The sequence below is a fragment of the Budorcas taxicolor genome, chromosome 5, assembly GCF_023091745.1.
Source record: "Budorcas taxicolor isolate Tak-1 chromosome 5, Takin1.1, whole genome shotgun sequence".
Classification (NCBI taxonomy): domain Eukaryota; kingdom Metazoa; phylum Chordata; class Mammalia; order Artiodactyla; family Bovidae; genus Budorcas; species Budorcas taxicolor.
Window position 1 is genome coordinate 21,565,679 of NC_068914.1, and position 25,462 is coordinate 21,591,140.

The 25,462-nt window shown below is 38.3% G+C and overlaps 1 protein-coding gene and 1 non-coding gene across 2 annotated transcripts in view; one reads left to right on the plus strand and one right to left on the minus strand.

Annotated features, from left to right (window-relative positions):
* CTNNA3 (catenin alpha 3) overlaps window positions 1-25,462 on the plus strand; it is a 1,850,481-nt gene that overhangs the window by 25,396 nt on the left and 1,799,623 nt on the right. The window lies entirely within an intron of this gene.
* LOC128049142 (small nucleolar RNA SNORA67) lies at window positions 16,268-16,410 on the minus strand. The gene has a single exon (XR_008199505.1). It is a non-coding gene; the product is annotated as a small nucleolar RNA SNORA67 (small nucleolar RNA).

Below are 25,462 nucleotides of genomic sequence, written 5' to 3' on the forward strand. Positions count from 1 at the left end.
CTCTTTGAGACCCCATGGACTGTATCCCGCCAGGCTCCTCTGTCCATAGGATTATCCTGGCAAGATAGGGAGTGGGTTGCCATTTCCTTCTCTAGGGGATCTTCTCGACCCAGGGATTGAACCACGTCTCCTGCGGCTCCTGCATTGGCAGGAGGATTCTTTACCACTGAGCCACTTGGGAAGCTGGATTTTAATTAATTACATAGTAAAATCTTTATTTTTAGAATGAATCAGGCAAATCAGTGCCCATGTTTTTCCAAACTGAAGTGGGTATTAAGTTGTGAAATAATTTGTAGCTTGTATGAGGACTTTGTTACAGTCATAACATTGCATGCTCATGAGAAATAATGCAGTGATAACAAGAAATGTATCCTCTAAAATTACTTTATAGCTCCTATTATAAAGTGGACAGTTAGCAAATATTAAACAGGGCAATTAGAAAATACTAAATGGTTTACAAATATCATATGTAATTTTGAAGAAAAATTATTTTGCTTTATAGTGAAGTTTATTTTTATATTTTGGAATTTGTTTTAGGATTTTCTAATGGAGCTTGGAAACTTTATGTAGAGTTTTTGTTTGCTTTTTTGTCCCAGAAAATCTAGAGTTGTAGAAAGTCATCCTGATGATTGAACCCAATTCTGATGTATCTGATTGAATTGATAGAGGAGGAAATAATGTAACAAAATAATTTGTCACAGATGAGAAGTATTTACTACGGCAAATACAATGGAATATTGCTAGACACAATATTATTAATAGGCAAAGTTGAGATGGTGTGCTTCAGTTCCTAGTTCAAGTATTAAAACAAATGTCACTGGACTGAATACTGTGGCCTTTCAGGATCAGATGATACCCTCTGCTGGCTAAATGTGGGATTGCGTTTAAAAATGAATGGCTTTTTTTTTGTTTTAAAAATAGGGGTGATTGTTGTGTAAAAGGATTGAGCAGTGCAGAATATTGTAAGATAATATAGGAAAAATTATAACTGTGAATAATGAAGTCAGTGTATCACTTAAATAAATACTTTTCCATGTGAAACTAATATGGAAATACCCATAATTGAAATTTCCTAACCTGATGATTTATTTTTTAACTATGGAAGTATGTCACAGGAGAGAAACACAGCAGAAGCAAAATACATAGATCTCCTTATCTCCATCTTCAATAACAATTTTGAATAATCCAAGCTATTTAAATTACTTTTATTACTTACTGTTGTAAGAGTGACTGGCAAATATCTTGAGGTGAGATAAGAACTGCTTTTCTCAGGACTTCTGCAGGGTGCATGGGTTCCATCTCTGGTCCGGGAAGTAAGATTCCTCACGGTTTGGCAAAAAAAACCCAAAACACAAAAAACCCACAAAAACCCTACCCTGAGAACTGCTTTCCTCTGGGTACCCTGAACTAATTTCTGTTAAAAATAATTGAAATATTCTTAAGTAATTTGGAAGTTTGATAAGTACATGGAAGTACCATATAGCATGTTTGTTTTAAAATTTTTTCTATATTTTATTTTATTAACTCTTACTTTTATATTGGAGTAAAATTGACTAACAACGTTGTGGTAGTTTCAGGGGTACAGCAAAGTGATTCAGTCATACATGTACATATATCTATTCTTTTTCAAATTCTTTTCCCATTTAGGTTGTTACATAATGCTGAACAAAATTCCCTGGCTATTATGTAGGTCCTTTTGGTCGTCCATTTAAAATATATTTTAAATTCTAAAAGTCACTTTGGAATTTACAGTGTTTGGGGCACATGATGACATGAAAAGTTATATTTAAAAGCTTTTATTACACAATATGTCATTATTTCATTGCAAACTTGAAAAATATAATTTCAATCTGATTCTACTGTTTAATATTGCCTTTCTCTGGTATGTTGCTTTAAGAGCACCCATCCCCCTTTCTGGTTTGAGCCACTGTGTCCTGTCAGTCATCCTGAAATACACTAGGGTACTTGTCAGGCTGTTTGCTTACAAATGCATCATAAGCCAAATTGTGAGCCATGATAGTGGCACTGAATTTCTAAACACAAGAAATTGCTTAGACAGTTGGTTTAGTATCTGTGTATGGGCAATACTCTGTCCTGCAGTAGGTGAGTGAAGTGTCAAACTTTTTAAAATCAAATTTTGCTCTAAGGCAAATCCTAATTATAAGTTATATGTTACTTGGTTAGATAACTTTGGGGGAAATTAAAAGATATTATTTCTATAAAATGGGATGAATAGAAACTACTGTATTGTGTATTTATTACTTTTATAACTAATTTCCTTTTAATAGCACTAAACTCTAAACTACTTTATGAAAACTCCAGCTTTATAAATATCTACTTTTCCAAGTAGATTAGCAGTCATTTCCGTTTTAAATAGAAATGTGATTCTCTCACATACTTTTTCTTTCACATCAATTGAGGCAGACTCAGTTGAGCAGAGGCTCAGTTCTGTTATTTGAAGTATTTATTAATGGCTTTAAAAATAGTGCTAAAACAAATTCTCATGTGCCAATGCCCAAGCTATAGTAGTCTTATATCAAAGCATTAAAAAATTCCTATTAGCTGAGCTATTCCTGTTGGAGTAACTGTATACAAGACACTGGAAGCTTTACATTCTTTAGACATAGAAGTTATGCAGCAAGCAGGCTCTTTGTGCAGACAATTTAATTTCTATATGAAGCTCTAAACCTAAGTTGTACAAGGATACTTTTCTAGTATTTTCTGTATGTTGCCTTAATATTTTAAAAAGAGAATAAAAGTAAAAATATAGGGACTTGTGGATTTTGATGCTGTGTATTTAACATGGTAGAGAATAGTTAAGAGGCTGCAAGGACTTGAAGTTTTAAGGCTTTATCTAGGGTAAACAAGAAGAGATTGCTTTTACTGATACATAGAATGATTATTTATTCCTTACCTTGTTCTGGAAAGGATTCAAGGTGACTTACAAGGCTATGTGAAATTCAAGAAAGGAGAAATTAAAAGTGGGGTGAAAGTAGAAAGAAAAATAAGCATGAGATATAAAACAGAGCCAGGAATAAGGCTGAGCTGCCACAGTTCTTGATTATGGTTTTATGATACTGGTGTATGGTGGATTGATGGGAGAGAAAATATAGGCTTATATATAGAAGTCTTACGGGGGACTTTCATGCAAACTAGCTGTCTTCCTTACCAAAGGTGGCAGTGCAGAGTGGGGAAAGTATGCTGGATGGTGAATATTAAATATGCTTTAAATATCACTTGTGTTTTGGTGGAAAAAATAGTAGAGAACTGCTGCCCTTTTAGCCCACACACTGATTTATGTAGGCATAAGTGTGCTATAAGTTTTCTAGGAGCAGAAAGGAATTTGGTCTGTTACTTAATTCAGAAGAAAGATTAAAGAGGCTTAGTTGTTTGGAAACAACAAGAAGTTGTTTAAATAAGGTCATATCTACATATTAGAACAGATATAATCAAGCTAATGTTAAAATAAAATATATTTGGCAATTTTGTATGAATCTAGTCCTGGTATTTAAAATTTTTTCTGAATAGGTTTTTATAAATGAGATTAGTTACTTTCCTTCCTTCACTCAATTTGGTTATAAATTTAATTTGAGTTTCAGCTTCTGTTAGGTCAGAATTAACTAGATCCATTTAACTTGGGAAAAAGTTGTTGGGTAGGAGGAAGGAATTCAGAGGTAGGACTTTTTAATGTACTTTGATCTTCAAATACTCAAAAACCAACTACTGTGTTGAAGACTCTGGGTTCTGAGCTGCACACCATGCTGAACCCAGCCTGTAAACGTGAATAAGCTTAGGAGTTCACTGCCTTCACCCAATAGTATTGAAAAAGGATGAAAGTGTAGCAGTTAACATTTTGCTAAGTATCTTTCAGTGATATCTTCAGATATTCGATTAACATGGTGAGTCAGGGACAATCATTTGACTTCCTTTTTTATTCCATTGTTAAAAATAAATAAATAAGAAGTGGTTATCTTTTCCAAAAAGCACTACAGAAACAAAATACTCAAAGCTTTTTCTTTTTTGTACTTTTGTAAACACATATGCAGGTTGACTTCTATACCACATCAGCTGCATGACATGACATTGTGGATAACCTGGACACATAGGTTTGAAACCTGGGAAGCAAATATTCTTAAGATACAAAGTAGGGTTTTGTTGTTGATTAGTTGCTAAGTTGTGTTTGATTCTTTGCAACCCCACGGACTGTAGCCCTCCAGTCTCCTCTCCATGGAGATTTTCCAGGCAAGAATACTGGAGTGGGTTGCCATTTCTTTTTCCAGGGGATCTTCCTGATCCAGGGATTGAACCTGTGTCTCCTGCAGTTCCTGATTGGCAGATGAATTCTTTACCACTAGCTCCACATGGGAAGCCCAAAGCAGATTTGTGCTAAGTTGCTTCAGTCCTGTCCAACTCTGTTGACCCCATGGACTGTAGCCTGCCAGGCTCCTCTGTCCATGGGATTTTCCAGACATGGGAGTGGGTTGCAGGTTTTGGCATCAAATAAACTGAGTGATTACCAGAATGGTCAAGGATGCTTAAGGAAAACAAATTAGCTTTTGAAAACATTAATTCAGAGATCCTAGTGAGAAATCTGCTAACTCCTTTTAGAGTCAATGGATATCAATAGAAATCTGTAATTATATAGTAACTGAAGTAGTCTGGAAATATTTTCAGTGTCAGTGAGATAAGAGATGAACAGAAAAGATTTTTTTAAAGTTAGCTTTGTTAAGGACAAATTTATATACATTAAATTCACTCTTTTTAAGTTTACAGTTTGATGAATTCTGACAATTATACACAATCATATAATCACCACCATAATCAAATAGAACATTTCTATTTGAATCAATCCAAAAAATTACCTGTTTTATACATAGGTGTTCAGTGATTTCAGAACCATTTGTTGAAAAGACTATCTTTTTTTTTTCCTATTGAGTTACTGTGACATCTTTGTTGAAAGTCAAGTATCCATTTAATATGTCTACTACATGAGCCTGGGTTGTCTCACTTTTGGTAATGTTAAGATTGATCAGTGCATTCACGCACTATAAGCCTGATTCTCATAGTTCCCTGTTAATCAGTCACCTAATGATTTTAGCCTTCGTACTGGTAATTCCTGTATAGTCTATTATTTTTTAAGGGTTTGTAAATGGCAACTTTATCATTCTATAATTCTTTTTTAAATGCTTACATTTTTGTTTTTATTTTCAATAATTTTATTTTTTAAAATGTTGGCTGTGTCAAGTCTTCGTTGTGGCACATGGGGTTTTTTCTCTAGTTGCTGCGAATTGACTTCACTTGTTGCAAAGCACGGACTTTAGAGTGCACGTGTTCAGTAGTTGTGGTGTGTGGGCTTAGTTGCTCAGTGGTATGTTGGATCTTAGTTCCGTGACCAGGGATCAAACCCATGTCCCCTGCATTGGAAGGTGGACTCCTAACCACTGGATTGCCAGGGAAGTCCCCTATTAGTTTTATCAGTTGGGATCATTTATAAAGAAGAACGCTTCCCTTGCTATTTCATTAGTCAAAAATATAGTTCATACCAGGAAATCAGGAAAATACTTGATTATTTCCCATTATTTACCCATTTTCAGAAAAATAAGATGGTGTTCTAGCAACTTTGAAAGGTGACCAATGAGTTTTTGTTTTTGAATTTTTATATGTTGGATATGTTTCAGTGTATTGTAATTTTTATTCTTTTGATGCTCAAATTTTCTGATTTTTGGCCACTGAGAACCCCATTAAATTGTTTACTTAGCCTTTTGATTGGCTTTCCTGGTTGGTCAGTGATAAAAAAATCCACCTCCCAAAACAGAAGATGTGGGTTTGATCCCTGGGTCAGGAAGATCCCTGGGAGAAGGAAATGACAACCCACTCCAGTATTCTTGCCCGGAAAATCCCGTGGACAGAGGAGCCTGATGGGCTATGGTCCATGGAGTTGTAAAATAGTCAGACACAATTTAGTGATGAAACAACAAGAAGCTTCGGTCAAAACCCAAGTGAACCTTGATTCCTAGCTCAAGATGTTTCAGGCTCTTTTTGTACATTTCCTGCACCAGATCTTTGATCAGCCTTTTCACCAAGGAACCTAGGTCCTTTTAGTGGAAAATAGTATTTAGGGAACACAAACTATGCACCAGATTGCCATTGCTGCCCTTTTTTTTTTTTCTGGATGGGTATGAATACGTACAAAAAGAAGTAGATATTTTTTAGAAAAGGAAACATGTATAATGAGATCATACTGATGGCTCCCATTTAAAATAAAGTTAATTTAAATTTTTTGATTTTACATTTGCATCTTTTTTTCTTTATATTGCGGTATAGTTGATTTATAATATTATATTAATTTCAGGTGTACAACATAGTGACTCAAAATTTTTTATGATTATGCTCCATTTGTAGTTATTATGAAGTATTGGCTATATTTCCTGTGCTGTAAAATGTATCCTTGTAGCCTGTTTACAGGGCAGGAGCCCTCCCCTGTTAGCACTGGTAACCACTAGTTTGTTCTCTATATCTGTGACTCTGTTTCTTTTTCATTTTAGTCACTAGTTTGTTTTATTTTTTAGATTCCACATATACATGATAACATACAGTATTTGTCTTTCTCTGTATGACTTATTTCACTATGCAGAGTACTCTCTAAGTCCATCCATGTTGTTGCAATTAGCAAAATTTCATTTTTTATGGCTAAATAGTATTCTTTTGAATATCTATAGCACATCTTTATCCGTTCATCTGTTGATGGACACCTAGGTTGCTTCTGTATCTTGGCAATTGTAAAGAATTCTGCTATGAACTTTGAAGTACATTCAGTGCAGTTGCTCAGCCATATCTGACTCTTTGAGAACCCATGGGCTGCCGCACACCAGGCTTCCCTGTCCATTACCAATTCCAGGAGCTTGCTCAAACTCATGTCCATCTAGTCAGTGATGTCATCCAACCATCTCATCCTCTGTTGTCCCCTTCTCCTCCTGCCCTCAATCCTTCCCAGAATTAGGGTCTTTTCCAGTGAGTCAGTTCTTTGCATCAGGTGGCCAAAGGTTTGCAGCTTCAGCTTCAGCATCAGTCGTTCTGATGAATATTCAGGACTGATTTCCTTTAGGATTGACTGGTTTGATCTCTTTGCAGTCTAAAGTACTCTCAAGAGTCTTCTCCAACACCACAATTCAAAAGCATCAATTCTTTGGTGCTCAGCTTTCTTTATGATCCAACTCTCATATCTATACATGACTTCTGGAAAAATCATAGCTTTCACTAGACAGACCTTAGTTGGTAAAGTAATGTCTCTGCTTTTTAATGTACTGTCTAGGTTGGTCATTGCTTTTCTTCCAAGGAGAAAGCGTCTTTTAATTTCATGGCTGCAGTCATCATCTGTGGTGATTTTGGAGCCCAAGAAAATAAAGTCGGTCACTGTTTCCATTATTTCCCCATCTATTTGCCATGAAGTGATGGGACTAGTTGCCATGATCTCTTTTTTTTTTTTAATGTTGAGTTTTAAGCCAGCCTTTTCACTCTCCCCTTTCACTTTCATCAAGAGTCTCTTTAGTTCCTCTTTGCTTTCTGCTGTAAGGATGGTGTCATCTGCTTATCTGAGGTTATTGATATTTTTCCCGGCAAACTTGATTTCAGCTTGCTTGTGCTTCATCCAGCCTGGCATTTTGCATGATGTATTCTGCATTCTTCTAAGTCACTTCAGTCATATCTGACTCTGTGTGACCCCACAGAAGGCAGCCCACTAGGCTCCTCTGTCTCTGGGATTCTCCAGGCAAGAATACTGGAGTGGGTTGCCATTTCCTTCTCCAAGGCATGAAAGTGAAAAGTGAAAGTGAAGTTGCTCAGTCGTGCCCGACTCTTAGTAACCCCATGGACTGCAGCCTACCAGGCTCCTCCGTCCATGGGATTTTCCAGGCAAGAGTACTGGAGTGGGTTGCCATTGCATATAAGTTAAATAAACAAGGTGACAATATACAGCCTTGACATACTCCTTTCCCAATTTGGAACCAGTCCGTTGTTCCATGTCCTGTTCTAACTTTTGCTTCTTGATCTGCTTACAGATTTCTCAGGAGGCAGGTAAGGTGGTCTGATATTCCCATCTCTTGAAGAGTTTTCCACAGTTTGTTGTGATCCATACAGTCAAAGGCTTTGGTGAAGTCAATAAAGCAGAAGTAGATGTTTTTATGGAACTCTCTTGCTTTTTCGATGACCCAGCAGATGCTGGCAATTTGATCTCTGGTTCCTCTGCCTTTTCTAAATGCAACTTGAACATCTGGAAGTTCTTGGTTCACGTACTGTTCAAGCCTAGCTTGGAGAAATTTTGAGCATTATTTTGCTACTGTGTGAGATGAGTGCAATTGTTTGGAATGAAAACTGACCTTTTCCAGTCCTGTGTCCACTGCTGAGTTTTCCAGATTTGCTGGCATATTGAGTGCAGACTTTGACAAAATAATCTTTTAGGTTTTGAAATAGCTCAGCTGGAATTCCACCACCTTCACCAATTTGTTCATAGTGATGCTTTCTAAGGCCCACTTCACTTCGCACTCCAGGATGTCTGGCTCTAGGTGAGTGATCACACCATTGTGGTTATTTGGGTCATTAAGTTCTTTTCTGTATATGAATCCTTTCAAATTGATGTTTTCATTTTCTTCAGATATATACCCACATGTGGAAATGCTGAATCATATGGTAGTTTTATTTTTAGTTTTTGGGAAAACTCCATACTGTTTCCCACAGTGATTTTACCAATTTACATTCCCACCAACAGTGTACAGAGGTTCCATTTCTCTACATCCTTGCCAACATTTGTTATTTACATTCTTTTTGATGATAGCCATTCTGACAGGTGTTGGGTGGTGTCTCACTGTCATTTTAATTTGCATTTCTCTGATGATTAGAGGTATTGAACATTTTTCATGAGCCTGTTGTCCATCTGTATCTCTTTTTTAAAATTCTGGAATCTTATTTCCTAATAGTGTGAATATAATTATTTATTTGCTTTATCCTCATGTATGTGTATACATATGTTGGCCACTTGATGTGAACAGCTGACTCACTGGGAAGGAGAAGGAGAAGAGGGTGACAGAGGGTGAGATGGTTAGATGACATCACTGATGCAATGGACACAAATTGGGCAAACTCCCAGTAGATGGTGAGGGACTGGGAAGCCTGGTGTGCTGCAGTCTGTGGGGTCGTGAAGAGTCGGACACAGCTTGGTGACTGAGCAACAACATGTGTTTACACATATAATAAGAATATATATATTATACATGTGCATGCATGCTAAGTCTCTTTAGTCGTGTCTGACTCTTTACAACCCTATGGACTGTAGCTCTCCAGGCTCCTCTGTCCATGGCATTCTCCAGGCAAGAAAACTGGAGTGGGCTGCCACTCCCTTCTCCAGGGGATCTTCCCAACCAAGGGATCGAAGCTATGCCTCTTACATCTCCTGCATTGGAAAGTTCTTTACACTAGCGCCACCTGGGTAGCCCATTATACCACACACATATATATAATAAGAATACTAAATGTAGTTTAAAATTACTTTGATATTCTTTTTGTCCTAGAGGCTATCTCTCTAGGATTAGAGTAAAAATACTGTCCTTTATTTTATTATTTTTTAGTTTGGGATGTTGGATTTATTTGTGGGATATCCAATCAGATGACAGATAATGATCTAGAATTCAGGAAGAGTTCTGACAAAACCTGGTCCACTGGAGAAGAGAATGGCAAACCACTTCAGTGTTCTTGCCTTGAGAGCCCCATGAAGAGTATGAAAAACAAAATGATATGACACTGAAAGATGAACTCCCCAGATTGGTAGGTGCCCAATATGCTACTGGAGAAGAGAGGAGAAATAGCTACAGAAAGAATGAAGAGGCTGAGACAAAGTGGAAACAATGTCCAGGTGTGGATGTGTCTGGTGCTGAAAGTAAAGTCCAATGCTGTAAAGAACAATATTGCATAGGAACCTGGAATGTTAGATCCATTAATCAAGGTAAATTGGAAGTGGTCAAACAGGAGATGGAAAGAGTAAACATCGACATTTTAGGAATCAGTGAACTAAAATGGACTGGAATGGGTTAATTTAATTCAGATGACCATTATATCTACTACCATAGGCAAGAATCCCTTAGAAGAAATGGAATAATGCTGATAAGTCAAAAAAAGAGTCAGAAATGCAGTACTTGGGTGCAGTCTCAAAAACAACAGAATGATCTCTGTTTCCAAGGCAAAACATTCAATATCATAGTAATCTAAGCTTATGCCCCAACCACTAATGCCAAAGTGGCTGAAGTTGAATGGTTCTATGAAGACCAAATGATCTAGAATTAACACCAAGAAAGATGTCCTTTTCATCACAGGGGACTGGTATGCAAAAGTAGCAAGTCAAGAGATACCTGGAATAATTTGTCCTTGGAGTACAAAGTGAAGCAGGGCAATGGCTAACAGAGTTTTGCCAAGATAATGACTGATCATAGCAATCACTCTCTTCCAACAACACAAGAGATGACTCTAAACATGGACATCACCAGATGGTCAGTATAGAAGTCAGATTGATTATATTCTTTGCAGCCAAAGATGGAGAAGCTCTTTAAAAGCCATCAAAAACAAGACCAGGAGCTGACTGTGGCTCAGATCATGAACTCCTTATTGCCAAATTCAGACTTAAATTGAAGAAAGTAGGGAAAACCACTAGACCATTCAGGTATGACCTAAATCAAATCCCTTACAATTATACAATGGGAGTGGCAAATGGATTCAAGGGATTAGATCTGATAGATAGAGTGCCTGAAGAACTATGGATAGAGGTTCGTGACATTGTACAGGAGATGGTGATCAAAACCATCCCCAAGAAAAAGAAATGCAAAAAGGCAAAATGGTTGTCTGAGGAGGCCTTACAAATAGCTGAGAAAAGAAGAGAAGTGAAAGACAAGGAGAAAAGGAAAGATATATCCATTTGAATGGAGAGTTCCAAAGAATAGCAAGGAGAGATAGGAAAGCCTTCCTAAGTGATCAATGTAAAGAAATAGAGGAAAACAACAGAATGGGAAAGACTAGAAATCTCTTCAAGAAAATTAGAGATACCAAGGAAACACTTCATGCAAAGATAGGCACAATAAAGGACAGAAACAGAAGATATTAAGAAGAGGTGGCAAGTATACACAAAAGAATGATACAAAAGAGATCTTAATGACCCAGATAACCATGATGGTGTGATCACTCACGTAGAGCCAGACATCCTGGAGTGCGAAGTCAAGTGGGCCTTAGGAAGCATCACTATGAACAAAGCTAAGGGATGTGATGGAATTCCAGCTGAGCTATTTCAAATCCTAAAATATGATGCTGTCAAAGTCTGCACTCAATATGCCAGCTAATTTGGAAAACTCAGCAGTGGACACAGGACTGGAAAAGGTCAGTTTTTATTCCATCCCAAAGAAAGACAACGCCAAAGAATGTTCAAACTACCACACAATTGCACTCATCTCACATGCTAATAAAGTAATGCTCAAGTTTTTCCAAGCTAGGGGATTCAACACTACGTGAACTTCACAGTATGTGAACAGTACGAGAACTTCCAGATGTTCAAGCTGGATTTAGAAAAGGCAGAGGAGCCAGAGATCAAATTGCCAGAATCTGTTGGATCCTAGAAAAAGCAAGAGAGTTCCAGAAAAACATCTACTTCTGTTTTATGGACTATGCCAAAGCCTTTGACTGTGTGGATCACAACAAACTGCATAAAATTCTTCAAGAGATGGGAAACCACCTTACCTGCCTCCTGAGAAATCTGTATGCAGGTCAAGAAGCAATGGTTACAACTGGACATGGAACAAAGGACTGGTTTCAGATTGGGAAAAGAGAACGGCAAAGCTGTATATTGTCACCTTATATGCAGAGTTCATCATGTGAAATGTTGGGCTGGATGAAGCACAAGCTGGAATCAAGATTGCTGGGAGAAATATCAATAACCTCAGATATGCTGTTGACACCACCCTTATGGCAGAAAGCAAAGAAGAACTCAAGAGCCTCTTGATGAAAATGAAAGAAGAGAGTGAAAAAGCTGGTGTAAAACTCAACATTCAAAAAAGAAGATCATGGCATCCGGTCCCATCACTTCATGGCAAATAGATGGGGAAACAATGAGAGACTATTTTCTTGGGCTCCCAAATCACTGCAGATGGTGACTGCAGCCATGGAGTTAAAAGATACTTGTTCCATAGAAGAAGAAGCTATGAGCAACCTAGACAGCATATTAAAAATCAGAGACATTTCTTTGCTCGATGGATATGAGTTTGAGCAATCTACGGGAGTCGATCATGAATAGGGAAGCCTGGTGTGCTGCGGTCCATGGGGTGGTAAAGAGTTGCACATGACTGAGCAACTGAACTAAACTGAAAATGTTCATTTTATCCTTGTAGTGTTTCACTTTTTGTTTTATTTTTTATGTTTCTTTATCTATTTGGATACATTCGATTTTAGTTGCAGCATGTGGGATCTTTGTTGTGTCATTTGGGATTCTTTGTTGTACTACATAGATTCTTACATTGTGGTGCGAGGACTCAGTAGTTGTGGTGCCTGGGTTTAGCTGCCCTGTGGCATGTGGGATCTTCATTCCCCGACCAGAGACTGAACCCATGTCCCCTGCATTGCAGCCGGATTCTTAACCACTGAACTACTAGGGAAGACCCTGGAGTGTTTTGTTTTTTGCTTCTATTTGTTTTTTGAGTTCTTTTAGTTTTCATTCCCTATGATCTTTTGCCTCTTTTTTGGATTTTGTAACTCTTCTTTGAGTTCTATTTAAAAGTGAGGACATTTTGTAAACACGTGTATCTTTGTGTGTGTGTGTGTATTTGAGTCCACATTTGAACACATATGTCACACGTAAACAAAGTTTTGCTCAAAATCCTTCAGACTAGGTTTCAGCAGTACCTGAACTGAGAACTTACAGGTGTACAAGCTGAGTTTCGAAGAGGCAGAGGAACTAGAGATCAAAATACCAACATTTGTTGCATCATGGAGAAAGCAAGGGAATTTCAGAAAAACATCTACTTCTGCTTCATTGACTGTGCTAAAGTCTGTGTGGTTCACAAACTGTGGAAAGTTCTTAAAAAGAAGGGAGTACCAGACCAGCTTGCCTGTCTCCTGAGAAACCAGTATGTGGTTCAAGAAGCAACAGTTAGAACCAGACATGGAAAAACTGAGTGGTTCCTAATTGGGAAAGGAATACATCAAGGCTGTATGTTGTTACCTGCTTACTTAACTAATATACAGAGTACATTATGTGAAATGCTGGACTGGTTAAATCACAAGCTGAAATCAAGATTTCCATGAGAAATATCAATAATCTCAGATATGCAGGTGATACCACTCTAATAGCAGATAGTGAAGAGGAATTAAAAAGCCTCTTGATAAGGGTGAAAGAGGAGAGTGATAAAACTGGTTTGAAATTCAATATTAAAAAAGCTAAGATCATGGCATTTGGTCCCATCATTTCACAGCAAATAGAATGGGAAAAAGTGGAAGAAATGACAGATTTTATTTTCTTGGGCTCCAAAACCACTGTGGACAGTGACTACAGCCATGAAAATAGAATATGCTTGCTCCTTGGAAGGAAAGCTATGACAAACCCAGACAGTGTACTTAAAAGCAGAGGCATCACTTTGCCAACAAAGGTCTGTATAGTCAAAGTTATAGTGTTTCTGGTAGTTGTGTACAGATGTGAGAGTTGGACCATAAAGAAGGGATTGATGCTTTCGAATTGTGGTGCTGGAGAAGACTCTTGAGAGTCCCTTGGACTGCAAGGAGATCGAATCAGTCAATCCTAAAGGAAATCAACCCTGAATATTCATGGGAAGGTCTGTTGCTGAATTGAAGCTCCAATACTTTGGCCACCTGATAGGAAGAGCCAACTAACTCACGGGAAAAGACTCTAATGCTGGAAGAGATTGAAGGCAAACAGAGAAGGGGGCAATGGAGGATGAAATGGTTAGATAGGATCAATAGACAAGAATTTGCACAGACTCCAGGAGACAGTGGAGGGCAGAGGAGGCTGGTGTGCTGCAGTCCAGGAGGTTGCAAAGAGTTGGACATAACTTAGCAACTGGAAAACAACAACAAATAACTATTTCACCAAGTTTTTCCTGTTTCCTTCATTAATCCGTATTTATATGCATTTTTTGGGTTCTCTCCTCTTTTGTTTCTCTCTCTCTTTCTTTCGTTTATTTCTAAGTTGGGATAATGACAAGTTTCCTTGAAGATGGAAGTTTAATTTGGGGTTTTCCTGTTTTCCTGTCTTCCATCAGTTTTGATGGGAGGAAGTGTCATAAACATGTCTCTATTCTACTATATATTATAATAAATCCTAGGAGATGGTAGGATGATGATGATTCTCTTAGAGATCTGTATAGGGTGCAGAGTAAAGCATTGCTTACTTCCTCTGTGAGCGTGTATGCTCTTATGTGTGTGTGTGTTTATTAAGATGTAAAGAAGATTGTTTGAGCTGAAGTTGGGAAGATGAGCAAGCATTTATTGAGTGGATATTAGGAGGATTATTCCAGACAAAGGGGACAGAATGAATAGAAATTTAGGGCCATGAAAGAGTTTGCTTCATTTAGAGATCTTCAAGTTCTTTAGTATGGATGGAGTACAGGGAGGCAGTGGGTCAAAGAAAAAGAAAAAGCTGGAGAGATAAGGAAGACCAAATTGCCTTGAGTCATTCAATGGAGCCTAAACTCTATTGTGTTCAGAAGAAGAATATTTGACAGTTGACAGTTTTAATCAGGGGATTAGTGTAACATTATCTTATTTTATATTAAAGAGATCACTTTGGGAATAGTTTGGAGGGTGAATTGGAGGTTGGTAAAACTAGAAGGGAGATCAGTTAGGGTATCATTGGAAAGTCGAAGTAAGTCTAACCATGGTTTGAACTAAGTACCAATGCGAATAGAGAGGAAATGGCCAATATAAGGAGAGTTAGGGGAATAGAAGTTATGTCATTTTTACTCTGATGTGAAGAGAGAGGCAAAGTGAAAGAAAATATTTGGAGATGACCTTCAAAGTACTGGGTTGGATGCAAGTTCCCATTATGTGATGATATAATTAATTCAGATCAGAACTGAAGATGGTGGTAACAGGCTTTGAGGACAAGATCATGGAGTTGTTTTGAGGTGCCTGTGGGACGGCTCAGTGGGTAGTGGATTTAGGGGCTCTAAAGCTTAGGTGAGAGGTCTGGACAGTTGAATCAGAGGTTCTAAGTTGAATCGAAACTCCAGGATGATATTGTTCTGAAAGAAAAATGTAATGTGAGCAATGAACAGGATGTAAGAGGTGGAACTTGGGGGAAGACCTGTAGTTAACAGGAGTTAGCAGATAAGGAGGGCTTCCCAGGTGACACTCCTGCCAATGCAGGAGACATAAGACACGGGTTTGATTCCTGGGTCAGGAAGATTACCTGGAGGAGGGGATGGCTACCTACTCCAGTATTCTTGCCTGGAGAATCCCATGGACAGACGAACCTGGCGGGTTTTGTTCTATGGGGTCACACAGAGTCAGACATGACTGAAGCAACTTACAACGCACACACACACATGTAGATAAGGAAGAGCTAGCAAAAGACACTGGGGAAGAATGGTCAGAAGGAGTCCAGAGGAGAAACGCTTTTATTTACTATAGAAAAAAATACAATGTGGGATTAGAAACAGTTAAATATGGCTAGCAGGTATATAGTCAGAGTTCTTGGAGAAAATTTAAAAAAGTAGTAGTAAAATGGTGGGCTGTGATGATTCTGGCACAGGCTTTTTTTTTTTTTTTTTGGACCTCAAAAAGTGACATTTGTTCAAAGAGTCAAAGAAAAAAAAAAAAGAAAAGTGGCAAGATGTCCATCCCTTGGTTCCCTTCCCTCCTCATTTCTGCTGCTTCTTGGCCCCCTCCAAGGTTTGATCCCTGGCTGGCGCTAGGTAGCACAACACCCCACCCCCTCATGTGAGGTCAGCAATGTTAAGGGGCGTCTCCTCAGTGGAGGTGTTGTAGAAGGTCTTGATGTCTCAAAGAGTCCTCTTGTTTTCTTCTCTCATCGTATTAATAGCCATACTCGTCTGGCCGAAACATCCACCATGAGCAATTCTGTGGATGTAGTTTTCTCTATTGGTGGGGAAGTCATAGTTGATGACTAAGGAAACTTGCTGTACATCGATGCCTCTGGCCTATGTCAAGAAAGAAAGGAGCTTCAGTGTGTGGATGAGAAAGCACAAGTCTATCCAGAATTAAGCATACATGTACGCAGTCAGAGGAAGGCAAAGGAAATAAACATCCCCTTCCCTCAGAAACCTGAGGTTTGCCAGATTTTATTCCAAGTTGCTACTTTCCTAAAGAGGTGCACTAGTAGTCCCCTTTGAAGAGGGAATAACCTTGGATCAGCCTTTTTTTTAAAATTAATTTTTATTGGAGTATAATTGCTTTACCACTATACATGTGTTAGTTTCTGCTACATAGCAAACTGAATCAACAATACGTATACATATGTCCCCCCCTTTAAAAAAATTTCTTTCCCATTTAGGTCACCACAGAGCAGCGTTCCCTGTGCCATACAGTAGGCTATCATTAGTTATCCAATATTTTATACATAGTATATATATGTCGATCCCATTCTCACACTCTATTCCACCCCTCTTCCCACCTTGGTTTCCATGTGTCCGTTCTCTGTGTCAGTGTCTGTATTTCTGCTTTGCAAAAGTTCACCTGTATCATTTTCTAGTTTCTACGTATAAGCAATATTATATGATATTTGTTTTTCTCTGACTTACTTCACTCTATATGACAGTCTCTAGGTCCGTCCAAGTCTCTGCAAACTGCACGATTTTGTTACTTTTTATGGCCCAGTGACATTCCATTGTATATGTACCACTCTTCAAATACATTCCTCTGTTGATGAACATTTGGGTTGCTTCCATGTCCTGGCTGTTGCAAGTAGTGGCACAGACTTGTAAAACTTCTTTTAAGAGAGTATGGAAGAATGGAAATCCTGGAAGTAGAGAAGAAATCTGGAATTCTCCAAACAGTTGCAAATCACTGGTTTTTGTAAATATATTAATAGATTTATGGAAAAATGAATGTAGTATTTTCAAAGACTGTGGTTTTGCCTATTATACAGAGTGAAGTAAGCCAGAAAGAAAAATACCAATATAGTATACTAACGCATATATATGGAATTTAGAAAGATGGTAACGATAACTCTGTATGTGAGACAGCAAAAGAGACACAGATGTATAGAACAGTCTTTTGGACTCTGTGGGAGAGGGTGGGGTGATCTGGGAGAATGGCATTGTTTTATCTATTTTGATAAGCAGGGTATTATTTATTTGTGAGTAATCAGAAAATGAAGAAATGGGACTTTTTTTGGCTTCAAATTGAGGTTGATATGAATTCTGCTTTTTTCTTTTTTTTGCTATTCTCTTTTTTGTTCTCTGCTTTTCAAAAATACCAGACCTTAGGAGAATTCCCATACATTTGAGCTGTCTTATAATATTATGGAGTGGAATTGACCCATAGGCCCACTGGACTTGCAGCAACGAAAGCTACTGTCACTTTCAAGGTGTATATGAAGGGCATGTTACTTCTGCCCTGGTTGTTTAAACTTGATGCTTATAGTGAAGTTATTCTTGTCGTGGGTGAATCAGTGAAAGCTTCTCTGAGGTTTCACATACTAGATTATCTTCTTCTTAGATTTCAACTGGACCAGTTTAGACCTTTGACTTTTAAATAACAGGCAGGTAAACTTCAAGCTGGGCTTATATGAGATAGGATCTCACTTCTGGTATAATTTTATACGAAATGTCCTTAAGTTGAAAGGCATTGCTACACAGAATAACCATGGGGGCATTTTTGTCCTTTCTTCCTACCTGCAATTTTGAAAATGTGTGCCATTGTGAAAAAAGAATGAGCTTTTACTGTGAACTGTCATTTTATAAAAAAACTTAAAATGTGTGGTATCAGAGGTGGGTAATTAGGTCATCTTACAAAATTCTTATATATAGTCTTACTTCTCAGTTAAATCAGAAATTGAATTACAACCTTTTTCTTTATTTTGGAGGGCCATTAGACCAGCCAGCCATTCACAATAAGAAGGATGTAAGACCTAAATATAAATAGAACCTGATGTTTTCCTTTGTTTTATTTCATATTAGTTGTCATTCATTTGGATTTTTTGCTTTTTTTTTTTTTTAATCTTTTTTTGCAGCTCTCATTCAGGTTGTATGTGGGGAAACAAGTTTTATTTTGGTTACTATAAACAGAAGAAACAAATGTTTGAATTTAATTTAATTTGTATTTTCTCATAAAGAATCCATACTACAAATTTTTTTTGGGGGGGAGGAGCTCAATTTGATTACTTTTCAAAAAACACCAGTAAGATTACTATCCAAAGGTTGTTAGAAAGAACTTCAAATGCTTCCAAGAAGCCTTTGAAAGTTTGAATTATAACCTGCTAAAGATATTTACATTTTATTATAAAATGTGATTTTTTTGCTATATTGAAATCTAGAATTCTTAAAAGTTAAGGAAATAAAAAATTCAGTCTCAGGGATCCAGACATGTGGTACATTTAATAGCTGTAGCCTTACCACATTGTTGGGGAGCTTCCCTTGTAGCTCAGTCAGTAAAGAATCTGCCTGCAGTGCAGGAGACCTGGGTTCGATCCCTGGGTCAGGAAGATCACCTGGAGAAGGAAATGGCAACCCACTCCAGCATTCTTGCCTGGAAAATCTCACAGACAGAGGAGCCTGGTGGGCTGCAGTCCATGGGATCACAAAGAGTTGGGAGTGTTGGAATGTATACCTTCTATTGTATTTCCTTTGCTCTGTTTTATTCTTAAAACAAAATAAAACAAAAATCCTAAAAAAGTCAACCAACCAACCGAACAAAATAAAACAATTGTAGCCCTATCTCTGGAACGTACCTCTTATGTCTCACTCTAGAATTGATTTCAAGGGGCTCAAGACTCTTTATGAGGCTGTTGTGCCTTAGGAATTTTTTAGAGTATTTAGGCATGCTGCATTTCTAATTAATGCACATGTAGGCAATATGCCTTAGATTTTGAAGTCAAGAGATCCAATGAAATGAGTCACCAGAGGGAAGCTTTGTGTTAAGCCCTTTCATTATGGGAACAAAGAGCAAAAATATTCTTGAATAAATAATTACAGGCTCTATAGATGAAAGAGGTATTTTTAACCTAAATGTAGACAAGTAGATTCTACATTCCTACTGAAAAGGGGATAATAATATCAACTAATATTTGTTGAGCTCTTAATAGGTGTCTGAGGCATGGGCTAAGTTATGACTTGTATATGGATTTTAAATTTTAATCTTCAAGATAATTTTGAAGAAGGTACTCTTCAGTTCAGTTCAGTTCAGTCGCTCAGTCATGTCCGACTCTTTGTGACCCCATGAACGGCGGCACACTAGGCCTCCCTGTCCATCGCCAACTCCTGGAGTCCATCCAAACCCATGTCCATTGAGTCGGTGATGCCATCCAACCATCTTATCCTCTGTCATCCCCTTCTTCTCCTGCCCTCAATCTTTCCCAGCAGCAGGGTCTTTTCAAATGAGTCAGCTCTTTGCATCAGGTGGCCAAAGTCTTGGAGTTTCGGCTTCAACATCAGTCCTTCCAATGAACACCCAGGACTTATCTCCTTTACGATGGACTAATTGGATCTCCTTGCTGTCCAAGGGACTCTTAGGAGTCTTCTCCAATACCACAGTTCAAAAGCATCAATTCTTTGGCTCTCAGCTTTCTTTATAGTTCAACTCTCACATCCATACATGACTACTGGAAAAACCATAGCCTTGACTAGATGGACCTTTGTTGATAAAATAGTGTCTCTGCTTTTTAATATGCTGTCTAGGTTGTTCATAACTTTCCTTCCAAGGAGTAAGCATCTTTTAATTTCATGGCTGCAATCACCATCTGCAGGGATTTTGGAGCCCCCCAAAATAAAGTCTGACACTGTTTCCACTGTTTCCCCATCTATTTGCCTGAAGTGATGGGACCAGATGCCATGATCTCAGTTTTCTGAATGTTGAGCTTCAAGCCAACTTTTTCACTCTCCTCTTTCACTTTCATCAAGAGGCTCTTTAGTTCTTCACTTTCTGCCATAAGGGTGGTGTTATCTGCATATCTGAGGTTATTGATATTTCTCCTGGCAATCTTGATTTCAGCCTGTGCTTCCTCCAGCCCAGCGTTTCTCATGATGTACTCTGCATATAAGTTAAATAAGCAGGGTGACAATATACAGCCTTGACATACTCCTTTTATGAGAAAGCTGATGTTTAGCGAGGTTCACTAACTTGCCTAAAGTCACCAGTGAGCAGAGCCTAGATTCTCACCCAGACCAGCTTGAAAGCCAGTCCTCTTAATTACTGAGATCCAATGGTGATGAAACGTAGAATTTAAGAATCCTTTCGTAGGCAGTGGGAGTGGAGAAGCTGCAATGGATCCCACACTGGCTGCTGCGTTGTTGCCCTGCTGAGGGGCTGAGTGGAGCTGAAATCTAGTCCTCCCTGTGCTGGACAAACTGGGGGCCTTCCTGCTAACACCTACAGGGCTTTTTCTAATTGGTCTGCCTGAAAGACTCAGATTTTACTAGTTCACTCAAAGCAAATCTTAATTCTCGAAACCTCTGAGTACTGCTGCCTGTATTTCCATTCATTCTCAATAATCCTTTGAGTCCAACCTGTCTCTTTCTGGTCCACATCCTCCTTGGTTGTCTCATTTCATCTGCCTTTATGTTGTCAACTCTGAAATCTGTATTTTGATCCCAGACTTCTCTCCCAAACTCTACTTTCATATCTCTAACTGCCTACTTACTAATAACATCTTTACTTGGATGTCTATTGTACATCCTAAATTTGTATGTATCTCAACTCATGTCCCAAGCTGGGCTCTTCATCTTCTTCCTCCTGCAGCATCCCTACCTCAGTTAATGGTAATAACATCCTTCCAGTTGCTTCAGACAAAAAACTTAAAGATCTCTTGTGTTCTTTTTATCCTATGTTCAATCTGTCCGGAATTCCTATTGGTTCACAATTGTCTACAATCTGACCACTTCTGTTCATTTCTGCTGCCACCAGTCAGGTTTAGGCCATTATTTTCTCTCATTGGGGTCACTACAGAAGTTTCCCAATAGTGTCCCTAATTTTGCTCTTGCCCTCAATACTTCCTGTTATTCACCAGAGTGATCCTTTCAAAATATAAAACAGATTATGTTTCTCTAGTGTTCAAACCCCTGCACTATGTCTCGTGGTTTGATATGATCTGTGGTTCCCCTCTGGACCCCCCTTAACTAACTCCATTACCATTCTGACCTTCTCTTTTATGATGCTTTTGGTAGTTCACTCCAACCCACTTACACTGGCCTCCTTGCTCATCTGCAAACATGACAGTACTCTCCTGTCATTAGGTTTTTTCGCCAGTTGTTATCTCTGCCTAGAATGCTCTTCTCCCAGACCTCTGCTTGGCTAATTTCCTAACCTCTTGAAGTCCTTGCTCAAATGTACTCTTCTCAATGAGGTTAATATTTATCTTATTTAATATTGCAATTTGCTCCCAACTCTCTTATCACTTGCTCCATTTTACTTTTTCTTTTTTGCTAGCATGTCTTTTTCTAAGGTACTAAACGATGTTACTGTTATTAGGTTTATTGTTTATGCTCTCTCCTTTCCCATGACTAGCACAAAGTAGAAACAATAAATATAAGTTGAATTAGTGAATAAATGAATGGTGCCCTATAGTCTAAGGGTGCCTCTGATCTCAAATCATTTAGGTCTTATAACTGACCAAAAGGCAAGTTAGAAGAGCTTACACTGATTATTGATCTTAAATAAGTACATGGAAAGTATTTGCAAAATGTAAGAAGAACATCTGAAAAGAGAGAAATTCAATTATTAGACAATTGCTTGATTTTATTGACTCTGACAAACCTAAGATCCTTTTGTTCACCAAATGAGTAAAAGATATGTGTATTTCTTTCTTTACAGGACAGACAGTCCAGTAGATGATTGCACTGGAAGCATGGAAATGGGGGTTTGGGATGGGGATGGAGGTACACTTGGAAAATAGCCATGTGTAGACATTACAGTGGAAATTTTAAAAATTATAGTTGTCCCCTTTCCATTTGGTTTCATTCTAGCTAAGACTTAATGATACAAAATCAACTGTGATAAATTATGCAGTAAATCCCCCATACCCCATTTTCCTTTTCTTTACTTAAACCTGTTTATTGTAATTTAGATGATTTTTTGGTCAATTAACATTTGGTTCCACTCCTTCACATTACTCCTAACCACATTCAGCTAACCCTTCTAAGGGATGCCTATGGGGGAGAGTGAAGCCTACTTTTGTTGTATACTAAATATAAAATTTTAATGATAATTAAAATAAATGTTCTCTTTCATGAAGCTATCTCAGTACTTGGAAATCCTTAATTAGTTGCTCACCCTTTCTTCTGATATTTTGGAAGTACAGTGTCAGCTAATATTAACATTTGTGATGATCATGGGATTTTTTTTGTTGTTTAGTCACTAAGTCATGTCCAATTCTTTTGTGACCCCGTGGACTGTAGCCTGCCAAGCTCCTCTGTCCATGGGATTTCCCAGGCAAGAATACTGGAGTGGGTTGTCATTTCCTACTCCAGGGGATCTTTCTGACCCAGGGATCAAACCCACATCTCCTGCATTACAGGCAGATTCTTTACCACCGAAGATGGTGGGGATTGTGACCTACTAAAAGTATTTCCCTTTTCTATTTCACTAAATGAGATCCCGAATGGATCTCATGAAGCCCAGAGATACTTTTGGTAGAAGAATTGTTGACACCATCATAGCACTTTAAACTTGAGGGAAAGAAATCTATTTTCAGATAAAGCCATCAAAGGCATGTGAATGTGTACACACACACATATATGTGTGTGTGTGTTAATGTTGTAACAATAATTAGGGCATAGAAAGAACCATGTTAATAGAGATGATGCATAATGATTACCTAGAGAAAATCACATGAGAAAGGGTCAATAATAAATAAGTAACAATAAACATAGGTACATGGAAAAACAGTTTAAGTAATCTTCATAGATATCAATAAATTATGAATTTTGTTGTGTTTTTGAGTATTTAAATTGTTTATTTTCTCATGAATGTAATGCTGAATGTTCACAAAAATAATTTTAATAAAAGGAGTAAAGAAATATATGCAGCGAATAACAACTCTTGCATGGAAACAAACTTAAGGAAAAGTAATAACAGAGAGCATTTGAATGAGGGGGAAAAAGAGAGGAAAAGAGAAGTAATTTTGTTGCAGAAGCTTGAAAGTCTTTTCCTAAATGTGGAAGAACTGATGCTTTTTTATCGTATCTCTGTGTTAACTGCATGTTTTAGAAGATTGAGGATAGAATGAAAGAGCAAATCTGACTAAAAGGGCAGAACTTGGTGATATGGAGTGCTAGAAAGTTTGGGTAGTTCTGTCCTTAACATTTGTAGTGAGCAGAATGAAAATATACATGGAGGCCTGCATACCATACTTACATATGTGAAAGCTACAAATCAAGCTAACAAGTTGCTAAAATAGGTTCTATCCTCTTATCTTTCTGCCTTGAGAAATATACCTCCAAATTGACCTGAAAGATAAAGATCTGGATTTAGAATTCTTGTGTTCCTTGATGTTTCCTGTTAGAATGAGGTGATGCCCCTGATGGTCAGCTTCCTTTCCTTTCCACTTCTGGCTCTGTCTTGTACTTGAGAGGCCTTCAGTTCAGTTCAGTCACTCAGTCGTGTCTGACTCTTTGCGACCCCATGAATCGCAGCATGCCAGGCCTCCCTGTCCATCACCAACTCCCGGAGTTCACTCAGACTCACGTCCATCGAATCAGTGATGCCATCCAGCCATCTCATCCTGAGTCGTCCCCTTCTCCTCCTGCCCCCAATCCCTCCCAGCATCAAAGTCTTTTCCAATGAGTCAACTCTTCACATGAGGTGGCCAAAGTACTGGAGCTTCAGCTTTAGCATCATTCCTTCCAAAGAAATCCCAGGGCTGATCTCCTTCAGAATGGACTGGTTGGATCTCCTTGCAGTCCAAGGGACTCTCAAGAGTCTTCTCCAACACCACAGTTCAAAAGCATCAATTCTTTGGCGCTCAGCTTTCTTCACAGTCCAACTCTCATATCCATACATGACTACTGGAAAAACCATAGCCTTGACTAGACAGACCTTAGTCAGCAAAGTAATGTCTCTGCTTTGGAATATGCTATCTAGGTTGGTCATAACTTTTCTTCCAAAGGAGTAAGCATCTTTTAATTTCATGGCTGCAGTCACCATTCTGCAGTGATTTTGGAGCCCCCCAAAATAAAGTCTGACACTGTTTCCACTGTTTCTCCCTCTATTTCCCATGAAGTGATGGGACCGAATGCCATGATCTTCGTTTTCTGAATGTTGAGCTTTAAGCCAACTTTTTCACTCTCCACTTTCACTTTCATCAAGAGGCTCTTTAGTTCCTCTTCACTTTCTGCCATAAAGGTGGTGTCATCTGCATATCTGAGGTTATTGATATTTGTCCCGGCAGTCTTGATTCCAGCCTGTGTTTTTTCCAGTCCAGCGTTTCTCATGATGTACTCTGCATATAAGTTAAATAAGCAGGGTGACAATATACAGCCTTGACGTACTCCTTTTCCTATTTGGAACCAGTCTGTTGTTCCATGTCCAGTTCTAACCATTGCTTCCTGGGAGGCCTTGGGTACATGCAAATGGACAGCTTGCATGTCTGAACTCCATAATACTCGTCAGCAAACAGCTGCCTCTTGGCTACCTCTCAGGTATGGGGATGGGCATGTTGTCATTTGCACTTAGAAGTTTGGGTTGCAGAAAGAGGCTGGCATATGCATTGGAAGCGGACTTGGACTAAGTAGAGAGTTAGGGGTACTGAGTGTGTCAGAAAGGGTATATATGAGCTCTGGGAAGACACATCACCCTGGTCTCATGGACTCTTCTGAAGCATTAATAGAATGTGTATCCCCCATGACCTCTCAGAGTTAAGTTCACTTAAAAGTGAAATACTTGTTAAACGGAATGAGTTTTAAATTGCTGTAAGCTCAATTTAAATCAAGGAATAAAGTGGAGTAAAGAAAATTTAGGCATATGGACAAAGGCAACTTGGGGAGAAAGGAAGCATCCACATGATACTTTGTTCTGCCTTACAGACTATTCCTGGAGACATCTATTACTGCTGTCAAGAGATTTATTTTCCTTCCTTAAACTTTGAAAATTGGGGTTTGATCTAGTCTGCTTGTTTCCAAACCTGAACCTTTCCCACTTTATAAAACTATCTCTAGTGGTTAGGAGTTAAAAAATTTCAGATTTCAACTCAACATGAGGAAGAACTTTATAAAAGTAATCCCTGGCATCTAATGGTATAGTGAGCATCTCA